Source organism: Anguilla rostrata, unplaced genomic scaffold (genome assembly GCF_018555375.3).
Source record: "Anguilla rostrata isolate EN2019 unplaced genomic scaffold, ASM1855537v3 scaf0997, whole genome shotgun sequence".
Lineage (NCBI taxonomy): Eukaryota > Metazoa > Chordata > Actinopteri > Anguilliformes > Anguillidae > Anguilla > Anguilla rostrata.
The window spans coordinates 44,027-64,970 of NW_026986350.1; the positions used below are offsets into that span (position 1 = coordinate 44,027).

At 41.0% G+C, this 20,944-nt stretch overlaps 1 long non-coding RNA gene across 1 annotated transcript; it reads left to right on the forward strand.

Annotated features, from left to right (window-relative positions):
- The first annotated feature begins 17,741 nt into the window (after positions 1–17,741).
- LOC135246967 (uncharacterized) lies at positions 17,742–20,944 on the forward strand. Its single transcript, XR_010328039.1, has 3 exons — positions 17,742–17,806; positions 19,457–19,562; positions 20,144–20,944. It is a non-coding gene; the product is annotated as an uncharacterized LOC135246967 (long non-coding RNA).

Genomic DNA, 20,944 nt, shown 5'->3' on the forward strand with positions numbered 1-20,944 from the left:
AGCAAAATTACAAAAATGGTATCCCAGGGGAAGGAATCCTTATCCAGCTGGGATCACACCCTATACAGCGAATAAAGGGACTAAACGAGAGTTAGGGTAGGACTGGAGAAAATGGGGTCAAGCACCTTCTAGAATCCACTGGGCAAACAAAGTAGTAGGGCTAGGCAAGAAATTAAAATGAGGTCAAACAAGCATCATCAACTAAATGATCACAATCCAAAAGTACAGAGCAAATTCAAGATTCTCCCGGTAAAATGTCAAACCATGCCTTTTTAAAAGCAAGTAACGGAGCAGACGGGCAATCTGAGATGAACCAGAGGAAATCAATCAGACCCTACTTCAGCAGAGACAAACAAAACGGAACACAAATGTTTTCATAACTGATGTCATAACAACACTGTAAAGCATACGTAGCATTGTTATAAACCTGGTGTAACAACTGTTATTACCTTTCAAGACAGCTCTTCAAAGTGTTACCAACTTTTTACTGCGTCCTAACAAATTAGGTTGTGTATCCAGAATCTGTAAGTCCTTCATTTGATTACAGTTTTTTGCGATTACTTACATACTTGTTGCGGAATTTGGCTCATTGTGTCAAAACTCTACACACAAGCCAAATAAGACACAACACTTGGAGATAAACATCTCACTTCTATGTCAAAATGAAACTCTGCAATCAAAATCTAACAATCCTTTTTCAAAATGACATTTTTGCAACACACATGCACCATTTGAATTAATCCTTCAAAGCAGCAACAACACACTGATGTACTTTATACAAAACACTGCTGTCTTTAGTACTTTGTATACCTTTTTAATGTTCTCATACAGGCTTCTGTGAAAGATTGTTCCAGTACAGTACATCTACTCACATAAACATATATACAGCTTATTTTTTGCCATTGCAGGTTTTTACAACAAAAAAAACACAAAGAAAAGTAGAATTACAGTACAGTAATCAATAAAATATGTTACTGTAAACTCACAGAAACAATGTGGGAATGTTGTACAGGAAAAATAATTGTATTGTAAGGGATTGTAAGGGATGGGGTGGATGGTTTATGGATTCCGCCTTCTGTTAGGGTCTGGCCACATCACCTTATCCACATCACAAGCAATGTCATCCCTGGCAAGGCAATGGGGAAAATATCACCTTGCGTGCCGTATCCAACCCCACTGACCCCACCTCAATGTCTCCTCATGCCTCTTCCATTGCTTGCAGAAGAGGCAGGCGGGCATGTGGTTGGCGGTCATACACTTTCCAACGCCAAGCCGAAAATAATTCCTCAATCGGATTGAGAAATGGGGAGTAAGGGGGCAAGTATACAACTGTGAAGTTATTGTGGTTGGTGAACCAGTCCCAGACCAGAGCAGCCCGGTGGAAACTAACATTATCCCAGATGACAAACCTGGGCTGCTCTGGTTTGTCCTGTACAACTGCATTATGTAGTGTATCCAGAAATGTGATTATGTGTGCAGTATTGTAGGGACCTAGGGTGGCATGGTGATGGAGAACTCCTTGCAGACTAATGGTGGCACACAACGACGCCTGGTTTTAGCTAGATTGAATCCAGCTTCATCAATGAAAATGAACTCACGAGGCTGTGCAGCTGCATCTGTAACAGAAAATGCATACACTGTACTGTGAATACTGTGTAACTCAAAACGCAGGACTACAATGTCTACATTTTCACAAGGATGGGGGTGGGGTGGGGGGTGGGTTGGGTCATACACATTCAGTCAAAACTACAGGCTACAGACAAGGCAGGTGCCCCCACAGACAACCACCCCCCACGCCCCCAGAATGGGGGCACATACTGCTTTGACTGAATGTATCTATGCAGTGCTAATAGGACACAATCCACTGCCGTTACTGTATTACAGTATAGTACTGTAACACTTACTTGCACAGTCACAGTGAAGGTCTTTGACTCTAGCTGTCATGGTCCTGTGGTTTTTCTGTGTTTCCCCTTTTTGGGCCGCCAGATGGCGGCACTTCAGTTTTTAGTTCTGTTCTTTTTCCCCTGTTTACAGTTTTTCTCAATTGTTTAAACACGTTTTCTGAAACTATAGCTCAGTTTCTCAAAACTCTACACACAAAGCACAGCAACAGTTAACCTTTTGCCAAAACTACACAAATCTCTTGCAAAATGTATTCATGCATTCAAAACCATGTTCTCTCTTCTCAAAACTGACTTTTTCCATCAAAATGATTCACACAGGCCTCATATGAATGGGTCTTATTGAGCATTGATTTCACACTGGTGCGATAAATTTAAAAACACAACCATCAAAATATGGTATATATGTTCTGGCCTCTTGAGGTCATGTTACATATTCAAGTGTATAAAATTGTGTAAAAATTGCTTATTTTTATCCTTTTTTGAAGTTTTAGTTTTCTAAAGGGGTCCAAAAATAGGCTGCAATTTTACAGTAAATATAAAGACTGTTGCCATGATACAATACAGTAAATATATCATCATATAAATAGTGCATTTGTTAGGTAAACCTAATTCTAATTCAGTACAGTACAGCAAAGTGTGTGTTGTTATTGTGTATGATACAATGCACATTTACTGTATTGTCCTGCCAATGAGGTTCAGTTGGGCTGCACTCACAACCCAGGTTCCATCAAAAGTCATACTGAACATTGTTAGAAGTGTTTTTTCATTTTCCTTATCAGTGCAATTATGAGTTTTGCCAAAATAGATAACATTTGTGTCTTCTCAAAACTAGAACATGCTTAGACTGTGTCAGTCTGGACAATGGATGTAATGATCTGTCATCATATATGAAATCAATGAACAAATTCAAAAAGGTAACAAAGCAAATCTTTATTTGTTACTGTAAAATAAATCTTTGGTCAGAAGACTGCAAAAATAAAAATTGTAGTTTGTAGCCCTACTGTAAAAAAACAAATACGTGATCAACCAAAGTTGCACATATTTCATTTGAAATATTAGCTCGTCTCCCTCTTCTTCGTCCACCTCGTACACGTACACCTCCTCCTCCTCCTCCTCCTCCTCCTCCTCCTCTACCTCTCTGTGCTGCGTGTTGCTCCATTGTTTTCCAACACAATAGAGGTCATCTGAGGTCTCTTTTATGCTCCGACAGATAATAGAAAAGTTTAGCCAATTGAGTTTGAGAAGGTGTGGCATGAGTGAGACCAATTGGTACTTAAAGTTTGGCTTTTGAAGGCCATTGTTTTCCATGTGAACAAACAAGGCTTGATTATGAAAATTGTGCTAAATGATGAGATTTTGTGTGTAGAGTTGTGCAAAAATGTGATTTAGAATTGCTATTTGAAAACAAAGGAATTGTGCTTAGAGTTTTGCGGAAATAGTCTTTGTTGTTGACACATAAGCTTCACGTTTTCACCATCGTGTGCATAGTTCCAGTTTTAGTGTTTAAACATTTGAGAAAAACTGTAATTGTATTATTGTTTTCAATTATCCTATTATTGTTTTTGGGTTGTCTCATTTTCCCTTCCCTCTCTGCGGCCTGATTGTGCATTGTGCCCTCCTGTGTCTCGTCAGTGTCTTGTCTATTTACAGTTTTTCTCAATTGTTTAAACACGTTTTCTGAAACTATAGCTCAGTTTCTCAAAACTCTACACACAAAGCACAGCAACAGTTAACCTTTTGCCAAAACTACACAAATCTCTTGCAAAATGCATTCATGCATTCAAAACCATGTTCTCCCTTCTCAAAACTGACTTTTTCCATCAAAATGATTCACACAGGCCTCATATGAATAGGTCTTATTGAGCATTGATTTCACACTGGTGCGATAAATTTAAAAACACAACCATCAAAATACAGTATATATGTTCTGGCCTCATGAGGTCATGTTACATATTAAAGTGTATACAATCGTGTAAAAATTGCTTATTTTTTATCCTTACATATAGAGATGCTCTCATCGCTGCCCGATCCTCTTATTATTCCAACATAATCCAAAACTCCAACGGAAACCCCTGCACCCTCTTCTCGACTGTTAACAAACTTCTCAACCCCCATGAAAATAATATTACATCTGGCTCCACATCACTCAGCAACTCCTTCCTAGAGTTCTTCCACACCAAAATCACCAATATACACCACACTCTCACCTCATCCACACCCCCTTTAGATGAACCCCTCCCTACTACTGCTGCCACAACTCCGTTCTTACATGTCCAACAATAACCTCTTTGAGCCCCTTCAGTCTGGCTTCCAACCCCATCACAGCACAGAAACAGTCCTCACCAAAGTTGTAAATGACCTCCTCATATTCTCTGCATATAGTATTCTCATCCTCCTGGATCTCTCTGCCGCTTTTGATACAGTTAACCACAACATCCTCCTTACCTGTCTGTCCCACCTAGGCATTACTGGCCAATCTCTCAACTGATTTCACTCATACCTCACAAATCGGTCAGAATTCATATCTATCCATGGTCACACCTCAGATTTTGCCACTGTCACACAGGGTGTCCCACAAGGTTCTGTTCTCGGTCCCCTGCTCTTCATCATCTATATGCTTCCCCTTGGCCCCATCCTCCACAGCTTTGGTCTCAATTTCCATTTCTATGCAGATGACACCCAAATCTATATCAGCTCTACATCCACTAATCAGCCACCCACTGCCATCATTGAAAACTGACACACGTCAAATCCTGGATGCAACACAATTCTCAAAATCAACTGTGAAAAAACTGAAATAATTCTCATCGGAACAAAACCCCAACTCACAAAACTACACAGCCTCTCTCTCACCATTGACGGTACCCCTGTCTCCACCTCCCCCCTGGTCCGCAACTTCACTGTCATACTCGATCCATCCCTCTCATTTGAAAATCACATCAATAACACTGTCAAGGTTTCATTTTTCTATCTACGCAATATCTCCAGACTTAAACCCTCCTTCACCCATCCCGATGCGTAAAAACTCATTCATACATTCATATCTAGCAGACTGGACTACTGTAACGCTCTCCTCATTGGTCTTCCCTCCCGCCTCCTACACAAACTGCAACTGGTTCAAAACTCGACTGCAAGAATACTCTCCCACACATCCTCCCGGTCTCACATCACCCCTGTCTTGAAAGATTTACACTGGCTCCCAATCACATCACGCATCACATTCAAACTCCTCCGCCTAATCTATAAATCCCTAAATGGCCTCTCACCCACATACCTCTCTGACCTCCTGCTCCCCTACCAGCCACCCAGATAGTTACGTTCATCCACTGCCAGCCTCCTCACCACCTTCCCCTCTCAGCTTCGTTCTGTTGGCGACCGCACCTTCTCAGCTTCTGGAATGCCCTCCCCCCTGACATCCGTACCTCAGACTCACTCACCTCCTTCAAATTACGCCTTAAAACCCACCTCTTTTTCCTAGCCTTCCCTTGATGTCTGTCTTACCCCTCTGTCCATCACACCCCCTCCTACCACCACAGCACCACTGGTCCCACTGCATTTTCTGTATTATATGTGTTTTTATTGTACCTTTGTATTTTTATTTTTTTTGATAATTATGCTTGTATTCCCTGTGTTGTAAAGCATCTTTGAGTCTGTGAAAAACGCTATATATAAAATATATGTATTATTATTATTATTATTATTATTATTATTATTATTATTATTATTATTATTATTAATGTGCAGAGTACTGGGCCAAAACAACAAAATTATGTGACTGTCCAAATACTAATGGACTGCACAGTTTGTGGAATTAAGTATAAAAGAGAGGTTCATGAGTGAAGTTCATGTAAATCTTCACCCCTTTATTAGGTTACACTTCATGCAATAAAAGTGTTTCCTCAAACAAAGTTATAGTCAACTGTTCATCGTTTGAAAATAAATTGTCCAAACTAAGTTGGAGATGAAGGGGTGTAAATGCAATTTCGTTTTAGTGTGTTTGTTTGTAAGATGCATGTGTGTGTCCATTAACCTGTCTGTGTGTATTCATGTGCCATGTTTGTTTGTGTACTTGTGCATTTGTGTGTGCCCATGTGCATGTGGTTGTGTATATATGCATCTCATAAAAAACACGTTTTCAACGTACAAAAATGCCAAGTTACTAAAAAGTATTGATATCAAAATGACGCCAAATTACGATACTACAAACAATATAGGCTATCTTGCCTCACCGAAATGACATAAGATGTATCTCAAAGCAATGCTACCCAATATTTCCTCAGTTCTTTCAAGTCACTTGGCCCTGTGTTTTCTAATCTTACCATTTCTCAATGTCATGCAAACTTTCTGTCAGATCAAAGAGACAAATATTTCGAATTGCCTCATGGAACACATTGAACATTGTAGATTGAAATTAATGTATAAATTAATTAATGTACAGAACTGCTGCTGAGCAACGACAGGAAGCACATTTCTCCAGAAAACATGTTTATACTTGCTTCTGAACTGAATTTGAGTACATGTGCAAGTTATTGTATATTTGCTACGTACAATAAATACTGCATGTAAAACACATATTGTACATACATACATAGAGAACTTCTTTATCCGCATGGGGACATTTCCCTGGCAGCATCTTACATTCACATTCACGAACACACTTGTACCAAGAAACATACTATCATTCACGCAACAGAAAGCCTGGGCAGCGAAATACATAGGCCTACATACCAATACAAATTGGACATACACACACCTATTCAATCAATCTTGACTGTGAGAGAGCCATCCACACATATATTTGGCCTGTTCATGTAGTGCATGCTTATACACAGGGCCAAGTGACTTGAAAGAACTGAGGAAATATTGGGTAGCATTGCTTTGAGATACATCTTATGTCATTTCGGTGAGGCAAGATAGCCTATATTGTTTGTAGTATCGTAATTTGGCGTCATTTTGATATCAATACTTTTTAGTAACTTGGAATTTTTGTACGTTGAAAACGTGTTTTTTATGAGATATCAGTTCTTTTTGCAAAGCGTTTTATTATGAGAGTGAGAAATGCGACCCTGCAAGAAACGGTTGTGGATTATGGCTATCGTTGTGTGAATCTGTACAGTCTGATGAGCGTGTACCGTTCAGCAGTTTCGGTTTGCTATATATGTAAAACAGTGGCTGTGAGATAGGATGCAGTGGCGTAAGCGTAAACGCATCAGAAACGCAGATGGAATATGGTATGTACTCACGGATTTGACGTCCATCCAACGAGCCTTGACTGACAAAATAATCAACACGCCCGTAGAATTATAACTCCCTAGGTCGCAACTTGTGTAGCCTTCTGTCCTGCTCCGTTGTCTGTTATTTCGTGGAGATGCACTATTAGTGTTTGTAAGGTTTATCCTTCTGTCCTGCTCCATTGTCTGTTATTTCGTGGAGATGCACTTTTAGTGTTTGTAAGGTTTATAAGGCATTTTGATAGGCTAATCTGCAGGTAGGAATCCTCTTCGCCGTTTTGCTAAACTAGAACCGGAAAACATGATAGTGGAGAATAGGAGCAGACGCATATGTCCCAGCAGGCTTTGCATATGAGAGAATAACAACAGTGCGAGAGAAATTAAAATGAAATTACGAAATTCCGTAGTTGAAACAATATGTTTTTAGCAGAATGGGCATGTAGGTGAAGGTTGACATGATCACGGAGTATAGTGCGAAGTAAATGGAGTGACCATGAGCGAGCTTATATTCCTTATCAAATGGTATATATAACAGTCGGTATTGAACATTGGTTGTTGAAGTGGAGGGTCAAATAACATTGCACACATTATTTACCTGTAATGTAATGTAATTTACCTATTGCACGAATGTGTTTTTCTCATGTTCAGTGCTAGTAGTTATACTTATGAGTGAATCATGATTTTAAATGTAATGTTTTAATGCGGAGTTGCAGAACGTACATACATAGTAATTGTGTGTAGCCTATGTGGCTAGATAGAGAACAGGGCGAGGTAACATGAATGTAGAAACGTGGCGTTTGCTGATATTAAGGTTTTGTACGGTAGCCAAGTGAAGAAATATAGTTAGTAGAAATGGCACAGTGGTGAACCGGTGTAACTTTTTAATGAGAGGAATACATTTGCCGTGACTTCGTTAGCTAATGCCATAGCTATGCAATGCGTGAAATATCATTAGCAAACCTGCCGGTGGTTTTAAAGAACACAGGCCAGTAAGCACAGAAGAGCTCCCGTTGAATCCATGTGGCTTAGCAATATTGTAGCCGGTTAATAACTGAACGGTGAATGGCGGGTAAATATGGTGCAAAAGCAATAATTGATAAGTAGGCTAGTAGACAATTATTAGTGAGGGTTGAAGCAGGTTAAAGAAACGTGTTCTAAGCTGGGCTTGAACCTATGACCCCATGTTCCCAACACTGTAACCTTACCCACTAGGCCACAGGCGGACTAGCTGTTTGAACGGGAAATGTTTCAGAATAAAAATGTATGGGTATTTTTCGTGTGTATGCGCGTTTTTGATTGGGTCGTGTAGGGCAGATTTGGCTGGTGTTAGTGAAATGTCCAATGGGGAGACATGTTGTTAGTGGGATAGGCGGCAGGAAAAATAAGAATGAGAAGAAGAAGAAGAAGAAGAAGAAGAAAGAGAAGAAGAAGAAGAAGAAGAAGAAGAAGAAGGAGAAAACGCAAAATCCCCTTAGTTTGGGGCTTTATTGTGTGGACATGTGAAGTTGTTTATGAATTCTGTCTGTTGAAATGGGGTCAGAATGTACAGAATTTAATGTTTTTAAGGGCTGAGTGTCTGTGGCTGTTGTGGTTATTTCTGTGGGGAACCCTGAAAAGTGCCAAACTCTCGGTGCTGTATAGGTATGGGGGCATGCCCCCGCCAAGGCGTAACTTGGCGGGATGGCATACCTGCCATCCCAATCGGTGCTGTATAGGTATGGGGGCATGCCCCCGCCAAGGCGTAACTTGGCGGGATGGCATACCTGCCATCCCAATTTGTATTAGTCACTGTTACGTGCCTGGTTTGTTTTTTTCTTCCGGTCTCATTATTCCGTCAAGTTTGCTACAGGTCACTCCGCAATTGGTGAAGAAGAGAAAGAGTGCATTGTTTACCCCCCAATCCTCTTCTGCGGACCTGCCTGGTGGCCAATGAGGAACAGACCCACACCTACATATAGCGAATATTGTCAGTTACACCCCAGTGACTTGGATTTGAATTTTAGTTCACTCCTGTATTGCTATTGTGACTTCATGCTATTTTGACTTCTGTGTATCGATCGTAATTTCTGAAAAGACTTCGAGTTTGGGTTTGCGTCTCTGGTTTGGTTGCTGGTTTTGTGTTGGGTTAGGAGTGGGATTTAAGTAGGTGTTTGTTTTCTTAACTGTCACTGTTAGTTTCACTTGTGTGTATATATAAGGAGTGGGATTTAGGTAGGTGTTTGTTTTCTTAACTGTCATTGTTAGTTTCACTTGTGTATATATATATAGATACGTGCGTGTACCACCCTTGTATGTTTTGTTCAGTTTAGAATAGTCAGTGTAGTTAGTTAGGTTTGGAAGATTTTCGGGTTTCAGTTAGTTTCTTTCATTTCTAGAATTGTTAGTAGCTTATATATTTCTGTTTTGGTTATCTTCTTTTGTTTGGTACCGCCCAGTGTTTCCCCTCCTGTTTGTTCATTGTATAGTAAATTAATTGTGTAAATAAAATGTAATCATTAATGATCATTCATTTTGTTACTCCCCTGTACCCCTAGACCACAATGGAGACGTAACAGTATGTGTGTGTATGTATGTGTGTGTTAATGTGTGTGCATGTGTGTGTGTTAATGTGTGAGCGTGCGTGTGTGTTAATGTGTGTGCGCTAATGTGTGTGTGTGTGTTAATGTGTGTGGGTGTGTGTGTTTGTGTGTGCCACACTAGAAATATCAAGGGGGTGGGGTGGGTGGTTTACTTACTTCCTTAGATCTACTCTTTTTTGTTTTAAGGCCAACACAATGCTTCTAATTATACTGTACTCAAATTTAATTACATTACATTACAGGCTCTTATCTAGAGCGACTTACACAACTTTTACATAGCATTTTACATTGTATCCATTTATACAGCTGGATATATACTGAAGCAATTTCGGTTAAGTACCTTGCTCAAGCGTACACCGGCAGTGTCCTACCCGGGAATCAAACCTGCGACCTTTCGGTTACAAGTCTAGTTCCCTAGCCACTGTGCTACACTCCGTCCACTACACGAGGCTGGGAGGAGACCAATATCTTGAGCCAACGTCTCCGTGGGGAGCTCCAGATCTCCGGAGTCACTTCACTCCAGGGGTGATTCTGCACAGGTTGCGGGTGGATCCAGATGTAATATAAACATTTAAATATCCCAGCGTGTTCCCACTTCTCCCCCAGGATACCCTTTTTGGGGAGCACTTGTTTTCGGCTGGGTGTTTCAATGACTAAGGCTGCTGAACATGCTGACGTTTCCACCAGGAACAGCGGTTTAGGTGATGTTGTCAAAAGAACCTGAGGGTAACCAGGGGCAACCGCGGTTGAAGGAGTATACCCCTCGATCGTGAGGTCCTGCATTGGTCGGAGACACGAGGCGAGAACAGACGAGCATGAGCTGACTACGAACATCGGTGTAGGACGTGAGCGGGCAGTTTATTTTGGCAGTTCCCTGTAACACATTTATGAGTATGACGCTGACTGCGTTTTTTTTTTTACGCAGTGTGGTCTCAAATGTGTGAACTGCAGTTTAGCACTGAATACATTCAGTGTGACAAATACACAATACTAGAGGAAACCAGGAAGGGGAAAAATACTTTTTCACAGCACTCGAGGTTTGTCGATCCTCAAGCCGGCTAAATAGCAGACTTCCTTCACACAACATACACTGGTGCAAATATAAGGAGAGCTAGGCTTTCTCCACATTTTACTTTTTTACCCAGAAAGCAAGCCATTTACAGATATCTCTTATGTGGAGTGACTCACTAGCATAACATTTGTACGTGCAACGTATCCCTTTTCAAGTTCGAATACATCACTCAACAAGTATCTAGTGATAATCTATTTAAAATCGTGAAGCGGATGGAGGGGGAGGGAAGGGGGGGGGGGTTTTGGGGCGGAGCGGTGACGCCTGCAGGGTGGGGGGGAACATCTCCACTCGCAGTTTCCATTTCTGCAGGTGACGAGCTGAAGTGACCCAAAGATCTGGAGCTCACTGCGGAGACAGTCAGCTGGAGATATCAGACCTCCCCGCAGGCCACCGCGCAGACAGGAACACCACAGGTACGGCTCGCTTCCTCCCTCTGCACTTCCCCCTGTGAAAGGGAACCCGTAGCATGGCTGCTTTTGGGAAAAAACGGGCTTGCTGGTGCTCAAGGTCATGGGTAGCTTCAGACCCCAGGTGGGGGGCGCTGACTTGTTGAGTGATGTATTCGAACTTGAAAAGGGATACGTTGCACGTACAAATGTTATGCTAGTGAGTCACTCCACATAAGAGATATCTGTAAATGGCTTGCTTTCTGGGTAAAAAAGTAAAATGTGGAGAAAGCCTACCTCTCCTTATATTTGCACCAGTGTATGTTGTGTGAAGGAAGTCTGCTATTTAGCCGGCTTGAGGATCGACAAACCTCGAGTGCTGTGAAAAAGTATTTTTCCCCTTCCTGGTTTCCTCTAGTATTGTGTATTTGTCACACCGAATGTATTCAGTGCTAAACTGCAGTTCACACATTTGAGACCACACTGCGTAAAAAAAAAACGCAGTCAGCGTCATACTCATAAATGTGTTACAGGGAACTGCCAAAATAAACTGCCCGCTCACGTCCTACATCGATGCTCGTAGTCAGCTCATGCTCGTCTGTTCTCGCCTCGCGTCTCCGACCAATGCAGGACCTCACGATCGAGGGGTATACTCCTTCAACCGCGGTTGCCCCTGGTTACCCTCAGGTTCTTTTGACAACATCACCTAAACCGCTGTTCCTGGTGGAAACGTCAGCATGTTCAGCAGCCTTAGTCACTGAAACACCCCGCCGAAAACAAGTGCTCCCCAAAAAGGGAATCCTGGGGGAGAAGTGGGAACACGCTGGGATATTTAAATGTTTATATTACATCAGGATCCACCCGCAACCAGTGCAGAATCACCCCTGGAGTGAAGTGACTCCGGAGAAGTCTGCATCATTGCATCACTGCATCATTGTGAGAGTAATATTACATCTAATTCAAATATTATCATCCATGTGTACGATAGGGAAGTTAACAGCGCTGTATTGATATTAATGCTGAGTGTGCAGTTAAAGAGTTGTAGCATAACCTGCAAAGTACACTGCCTGTGAGTACGTGGTAAGTCCACCGCTAGGTCTCATGCTGGCTTTTGTTGATTCGATTTTGTGTTGTTTTTGTCCTTGAAGGAAAAGTCATACACCCAAAACATCAGTCTTTAACAAAAAAGCCAAGCACATGTGAAAATGTCCTGTTCATATGTGACATTTTCCTTTCACATGTGGAAAGGCAAATGTCATATGTGATTGTTACGTAAGGTTATAGAGAATGGAGAGTATGTGACAGTTATCTACAAGTTAAATTAATTTTTCATGTAATTTTATGTTGGAAAACGCTTCGAACATCATGTAAAACGCTATACAAAAAACATTATCATTATGATTATTATTTTGAAATAATAAGTGGATACGGGAAAATATTCACAATTTAGTGATTTTTTGTATTAAAAAGACTACTGTCTCTAGCCTAAATAGACTAAAGAGTAATTGTACCTGTTGGTATTTACATTTGGCAAATTTACTTTTTTCACCAAGGAAAATGCATGGAAACAGGTTACCAAACCAAACCAAACATCAGTTTAAAAAGTAAGGTTTTTGCAACCCAATACATCCAGTTCTCCAAATGCCACTTGTTCTTTATTTTTTATACACATTTATGCTTGCAAATGTTGCACGGCGCTAAAAAAGTAGAATACTTTGTCTAGTCAGGGCAAGTTTTTGTTGCAACAGTCACATCTGCTTAGGCTCCCTCATATTAAACGATGAAGAAAAAAATATCTGTTTAAAAAATTAACTGTTGCCCTGCGAAAGATTGGTGGCCTGTCCAGGGCATATTCCTGGCTCTCGTCCAATGCATGCTGGGATAGGCTCCAGCACCCCCGCAACCCTGCTCAGGATAAGCGGGTTTAGATAATGGATGGACCCTGCTCAGGATAAGCGGGTATAGATAATGGATGGACCCTGCTCAGGATAAGCGGGTATGGATAATGGATGGACCCTGCTCAGGATAAGCGGGCATGGATAATGGATGGACCCTGCTCAGGATAAGTGGGTATAGATAATGGATGGATGGATGGAAAATGAACTGTCTTGTGACTGTTGACAGCTGCGCATGTGCGCTGAGGGCGTAACTGCTACGCCTCCCTGCCGCCCGTCCTATCTGACAGCATTGCTGTTCCTTCCCTCCATTTCCCAGCTTCAGTGCACACAGAGGACCCCGGTGGGGAAAAAAAGAGACAAAACAGAGCGACGTCAACGCCTTTCTACCGACTACAGACTCAACTGTGCCATCGCAACAGAATGACAGGAGTCATCTGGGCAGTGCTGATCTTCAGTCTGGCACAAACAGTGTTAATAAGTAAAGACGTCAACCACAACAATACAACAAATAGTGCAAGTCGTAGGATACATCATTTTCACAAACATATTTAGTTATCCATGTGCAATGTGCATATAATTTCTTGTGTGATACACGCATGTGAAAAGATGGTTGAGGTTATACAGGAGGGGAATGTTGTACAGGAATCACAGTGGGAGGAGAATGTTGTACAGGAATCACAGTGGGAGGAGAATGTTGTACAGGAATCACAGTGGGAGGGGAATGTTGTAGAAGAATCGCAGTGGGAAAGGAATGTTGTACAGAAAACACAGTGGGAGGACAATGTACAGGAATCACAGTGGAAGGGGAGTGTTGTACAGATATCACAGTGGAAGGGGAGTGTTGTACAGATATCACAGTGGGAGGGGAATGTCGTACAGATATTACAGTGGGAGGGGACTGTTGTACAGATACCACAGTGGGAGGGGACTGTTGTACAGATACCACAGTGGGGGATGTCGTACAGTATTACGTGGAGGGGACTGTTGTACAGATACACAGTGGGAGGGGATGTTGTACAGATACCACAGTGGGAGGGGAATGTGTACAGATATCACAGTGGAAGGGGAGTGTGTACGATATACATTGGGGAATGTGACAGGAATCACAGGAGGGAATGTGCACTGTGATTCTGTACATATTCCTTCTACTGTGATCTGAACAAAACTCCCCTTGTACAGCAATCAAAGTAGGAGGGGAATGTTGTGCGGGAATTGCAGTAAGAGGGGAATGTTGTACAGTAATCACAATGGGAGGGGAATGATGTATGGGAATCGCAGTAGGAGGGAAATGTACAGAAATCACAATGGGAGGGGAGTTTTGTTCAGGAACCACAGTAGGAGGGGAATATTGTACAGATATCACATTGGGAGGGGAATGTTGTACAGGAATCACAGTGAGATGGGAATGTTGTACAGATATCACAGTGGGAGGGGAATGTTGTACAGGAATCACAGTGAGAGGGGAATGTTGTACAGAAATCACAGTGGGAGGATAATGTTGTTCAGATATCACAGTGAGAGGGGAATGTTCTCCGGGAATCACAGTGGAGAGGGAATGTTCTACAGGAATCACAGTGGGAGCAACCTGATGGTCCTCCCAAAGCCCTTTAAATATGTTCGCTTGTTGTCATAGCAAACAGTGATGTAATTTCCTTTTCATTTATAGCTCCATTGTCTTCAAATGAAAAAGGGTATATGGGTAGGTACATTTTCCTCCTTGTGTGTTCCCATCTCTTACAGTCATATTCACGCATTTTGACAAATATGATTTAAAACGATCAAACCATGAGGGACAGTATTGGCCTCGTCAGTCTTGGGAACCATGTTCCTGAATAAATCAGCATTGGGACAGGACTCCTGTTTGGGTTGGGCCCTTTTAAGAATCACAGTGGGAGGGAATGTTGTACAGGAATTGTAGTGAGAGGGGAATGTTGTACAGCAATCACAGTAGGAGAGGAATGTTGTGCGGGAATTGCAGTAGGAGGGGAATGTTGTACAAGAATCACAATGGGAGGGGAATGTTGTATGGGAATCGCGGTAGGAGGGAAATGTACAGAAATCACAATGGGAGGGGAGTTTTGTTCAGGAATCACAGTAGGAGGGGAATATTGTACAGGAATCACAGTGAGAGGGGAGTGTTGTACAGATATCACATTGGGAGGGGAATGTTGTACAGGAATCACAGTGAGAGGGGAATGTTGTACAGAAATCACAGTGGGAAGAAAATGTTGTACAGGAATAACGGTGGATGGGGAGTGTTGCATAGATATCACAGTGGAGGGGGATATTGTACAGGAATCACAGTGAGAGGGGAATGTTGTACAGAAATCACAGTGGGAAGAAAATGTTGTAAAGGAATAACGGTGGATGGGGAGTGTTGTATAGATATCACAGTGGGGGGGGATGTTGTACAGGAATCACAGTGAGAGGGGAATGTTGTACAGGAATCACAGTGGGAGAGGAATTTTATACAGGAATCACAGTGGAAGGGGAATGTTGTACAGGAATCACAGTGGGAGAGGAATTTTATACAGGAATCACAGTGGAAGGGGAATGTTGTACAGGAATCACAGTGGGAGGGGAATGTTGTACAGGAATCAGAGTGGGAGAGGAATTTTATACAGGAATCACAGTGGAAGGGGAATGTTGTACAGGAATCACAATGGGAGAGGAATTTTATACAGGAATCACAGTGGAAGGGGAATGTTGTACAGGAATCACAGTGGGAGGGGAATGTTGTACAGGAATCACAGTGGGAGCAAGCCCTTTAAATATGTTTGCTTGTTGGCATAGCAACCAATGATGTAATTTCCTTTTCATTTATAGGAGTGCCACCTTCAAACAATACAGAGGATAATGGTAGGTACATTTCTCTCCTTGTGTGTTCCCATCTCTTACAGTTATATTCACGCATTTTGACAAATATAATTTAAAGCAGTCAAACCAGGGAGGGACTGTGTGGCCTCATATGGTCAGCTTTAGGAGCCATGTTCCTGAATAAATAAATAAATAACTCTCCCGCAATCACTTTATTAAATCTGTGTTGGGACAGGACTCCTGTTTGTGTTGGGCTCCGCACATTTAAATTTGAGTGGTACCGTGATGCTCATGACGAGGCAGATGTGAAGGTTCAGACCCATTTAAAATTAAACCCAGGTGTCCCGTGCAAGCATTTAATATATATTTTTTGTTCATTTGCATACGTATTTGCATCTTGTACCACATGCCTTCATGCCTTTCCTAGCATTGCAGCAAGGCAATGCTAACTTTCATACACTTCGTGTCAAGGGGAGGGTGTCACGCATTGCGACACACCCCCTTTGGTGGACAGAAGAGTTGGGCACAGGGAGATATGGGAATTCCGATATTTACCGGTCTTTATTTTAAATGGGTAGAGAGAGAGTGCGCGATTCTACAGAAATTAAACAAAACAACTTCGCCTTTCACCCTCACGGGATCCTGGTAAAAAAAAAAGTAATAAATTAACAAAACAAACTAAAATAACAAAAGAGAAAATAAACAAAACAGCCCAACAGCAGCTTTCCAGCTCCGTACAGACGGTGCAGCTCTCTCTTGATTCGGGAGTTCCCCAGTCACAGCTGCACACTGGAAAGGGAGCACACTTTAAATACCTGGACTAATTAATTATGCACTCCAGATGCGCATGCCTACTTAACCAGTGGGTGTGGTCTTTCGATTGCCCTGAACCTCTCCCACAAACCGAGTCATGCCACAGAGGAGTTGAGGGAAGTATATGTGATATTTAATGATAAAATGTGGCATGTATGCAAATTGTGTATAAACATCTATTCTTAGTCAACTGTTATTTAAAGTGTTACCAACATTTTACTACACCCAGACTAATCCAGTGGAGATTTGTTGTTTATTCCACAATGGCTTACAATTATGAAGGCCTCCAATTCTGTCGATGACTTTGTTTCCATATTATTTGACACCGTCAATGAACTTCCTTTATTCTGGTTTTGTATGAAGTTGTTTATCCAGAATCTGCAAGACCTGAAATTGATTAAATAGAATTGGAGGGGCAGAGTACTCAGATTGATATGAATAGTTTAAAATTAGGAGATCCTGTTCTTACCCCCATTATAAAAAAACTTCTTAACTGCTGGATATCTATAAACAAGTAATGTCTGATGATGTCTTTCATTAAGTCTTTTAGGCATGAATGAGGTCCAACCATCACGACTGATTTTTTATTTTTATTCTTTTTTTCAGAATTACATTGCAGTATACAGTTTTATATTATGATCGTAGGACTGATTTGTCTGTATGTGCTGACTGTTGGATTCTGTATCCACAAAAATAAAAGGTACAGTCATTTTGATCTTCCTGCTGATAAAATATGTCATTACCATAGTCTGTGACCAGATGCTAAGAGACTATTATGCTTTCAGTAAAATATTCTAAAAGTTAAAACTATCCCATCCAGTAAATGCATGTGGCTTGCAGAGACACGCTGCATAAGCAGAGGAAATAACACATTCTCTCTCTACTCTGATTTCCATGTCTCCAGGTTGTCTAGAAGACTGAAGGTGAGTCTCACCATCCTTTCCTCCTCTTCCTCTTCTGAAACACTCTGCAGCTCAGCCTGATTTCACCTCCATTTTACATTCACACCATCTGTGTAGTCTTTTCCTTTAAAGGGGGTGAGGGATGGTGACACATATACCAGTCTGCAGCTTTCCAACATCAGCCCTGAATATGACGTGCTGCAGGTGAGCAAGTGTGATACAGAGAAATATACACCAGGGGGCGCCACTATGCTCAAATTTATGAAAACTCGTATTTATGAAAATTAAATGTATGCAGATTCCCTCAGTATCAGAGATGTGTGTAGTAAAGACAGGATGAGATCTGTATTATTTTTTAATCACTCAGTCCAAGCAGAGGAGAAAACCTCACAGACTCAGCTGAAGGGCTAAAATGCTATTTTCTTGCCTTTAATGTTGATGCAGAAGCCTTTTGTTCTTTTCAAAAAATGGAAGTCTTTAGCCATCACAGTGAAGTGTCCAGACTAAGGCTGAATCCACTGATCCTCCAACAAGTTCACTTGGCATCACTCTCACCTCCCACAATGGGTCCTTTGCTGGCATTATACAATTTTAAATGGGGGATAATATACAAGTCAGATCTTTAATCTGATTGGTTATCACACCATGTTCCTCATCCCACTGGTCACTTTGTTTTCTTACCTCTTGTCGCTACCTATCCCAACATGCCTTGCAGACGCAAAGAATTGTCTCTCATTGACAATGAAGAGAGGCGATTATAAATTGGCTTCTCGTCGGAGGATATGTGGCTTCACTGTTAAAATTCAAAGAATGCATACATAATTGGATATATTTTTTAATTTCACGAGTTTTTGCAGAGTTAATTTTGTAATAAAAAAGGTTTTGTCTTTCCACTTTTTCCTGTATGCAGCTCAGCCTGATTTCACCTCTGTTTTACATTCACACCATCTGTGTGTCTTTTCCTTTAAAGGGAGGGAGGGACGGGGACACATATGCCAGTCTGCAGCTCCCCAACATCAGCCCTGACTATGACGTGCTGCAGGTGAGCAAGTGTGATACAGAGAAATATACACCAGGGGGCGCCACTACGCTCATATTTATGAAAACTCATATTTATGTAAATTAAATGTATGCAGATTCTCTCAATATCAGAGTTGTGTGTAGTAAAGACAGGATTAGATCTGCATTTGTCTTTAATCACTCAGTCCAAACAGAGGTGAAGACCTCCCAGACTCACCTGAAGTGCTCTGTAGAGTCACATTTGACTGGATTCCATCAACATTTGCCCTTAATGTTGATGCAAGAGCTATTTGTTCTTTTCAAGAAATGGAAGTCTTAAGCCATCACAGTGAAGTGTCCAGACTTAGGCTGAATCCACTGATCCTCCAACAAGTTCACTTGGCATCGCTCTCGCCTCCCACAATCGATGCGGGCATAGTAAAATTTTAAATGGGGGATAATATATAAGTCAGATCTTTAATCTGATTGGTTATCACACTGGTCACTTTGTTTTCTTACCTCTTGTCGCTAGCTATCCCAACATGCCTTGCAGAGGCAAAGAATTGTCTCTCATTGACAATGAAGAGAGGCGATTACAAATTGGCAAATTGGAGTATATGTGGCTTCACTGTTAAAATTCAAAGAATGCATACATAATTGGAAATATTTTTTTTAATTTCACAAGTTTTTGCAGAGTTCATTTTGTAATAAAAAAGGTTTTGTCTTTCCACTTTTTCCTCTTCATATGAACATAGGCACTGCCCTGAGACTATGCCGGTTTGTGCACTGAGGTGTTCCTTTAAATAACCATGAACCTGCGTGTGTGTGTGTGTGTGTGTGTGCTGTATATGTTAGGTAAAAAACAAGCATCAGAAACACACAGGGACTACACAAGAAGAGAACGATGATTACCAGAACCCTGAAGATGGAAACAGACCTGATTCAGGGGCTAATTAAAAATGTGAGCATGTTGTGTTTTTTTTAAAGCTGATTTATTTTTGCATTAAAAACAAAACAAAAAAAAATCACCGAATGCTGAGGGTAATTTCTATCTATCTGTCCTAAGAGCATTTTTATGACTTGCAGAGATGTTTATTTAGTATTTATCCTGGAGAATAGAATTTTGATTTTTTCATTTTTCATTCTTTTTACAGAATGACTATTTTTGTACACTTCACTTGCATCTCTTGTGCTTTAATGACTGTATGCCATATGTTGTCGCGTAAATTCAGCTGCTGTCTGTTTTTGAGACCACCAAATCAAAATTGCATCCTCATGGAATTTCAAAGAATGTTACATTGTGCTCTAGGGTTGTTATACGTTTTTAAAAAGTCCCTTGTCCCTCTCCTGAATTTGGAAAGCTGGTTTTCAGTCATTCTCCATCTTATGGTTGGAACAGTCTGCTGAAAAGCTTACAGGAGAAAGACTAATACCAATAGCTGATTTCAAACATCCCCAGGTAATACTAATGCCGTGCGAACAGGGCTAAAGGTAAAGAAGGAGGATGAGACTGAGGTGCAGATAATTTTGTTCTCTTTTCAGAGCAAGGCTGAAGATCAGAGAGGGCTCCCGTTCAACGGCGTGAACTTCGGTCTAAACCCACATGAGAATCATATTCAGTTTTAAAGGGGCAGTTCACCCGAAAATGAAAGAAAGCTGCGTTTCATCTTACCAGGAGTGCTATCTTTCCATCCAGGTAGTTTTTCTGAGATTTGATGTGATGTTAAACTTTCTGTTTTCCTCTATCTTTCTCTCACTCTCTCATCTCTCTCTCTTTTTCTCTCTCTCTCTTCCCCACTTATTTAAAGCACTGTGCTTATGTATTTATGATGAAAAAAGGTTATTTTTCAAGGTTTTTCTGACCCAAGTTAATTGTACTGTTTTTACTGGCACAATTTAAAAAGGGTCTCTTGAGTGAGATGGACTAAAAGGAACTTTTACTGTCTTGCAAAGAAAGCTGGGGGAGAACAGGTCTTAAACATAAGTGCATTCCTTTTGCAGTCTTTTTGAAGTTGTATATAAAATAAGGGCAGGACTAATTGAGGTATGTACTGTTGTTTTTTTTGCTGTAAAATTAAGGAAAAAACAAACAAAAATAAACTTCTGTTCCATAGCAATTTGAATTATGTACAGTAAAAAGTGTTACTCTAACAGGATTTATGTTGTCAAAAAGGGATAAAATGTATTTGCTGGTTTGACATTGAACGTTTAAGTGTACAGGTGTGGATTTACTGTTAAAAAAAATCAAATTCTGATTTGATTATGAACTGTCCACTAAAACTGTCTAGGTTCATATTAGAAGCTTTCTTTAAAGTAAAAAAAAATGTTTTTAGTTTACTTTAT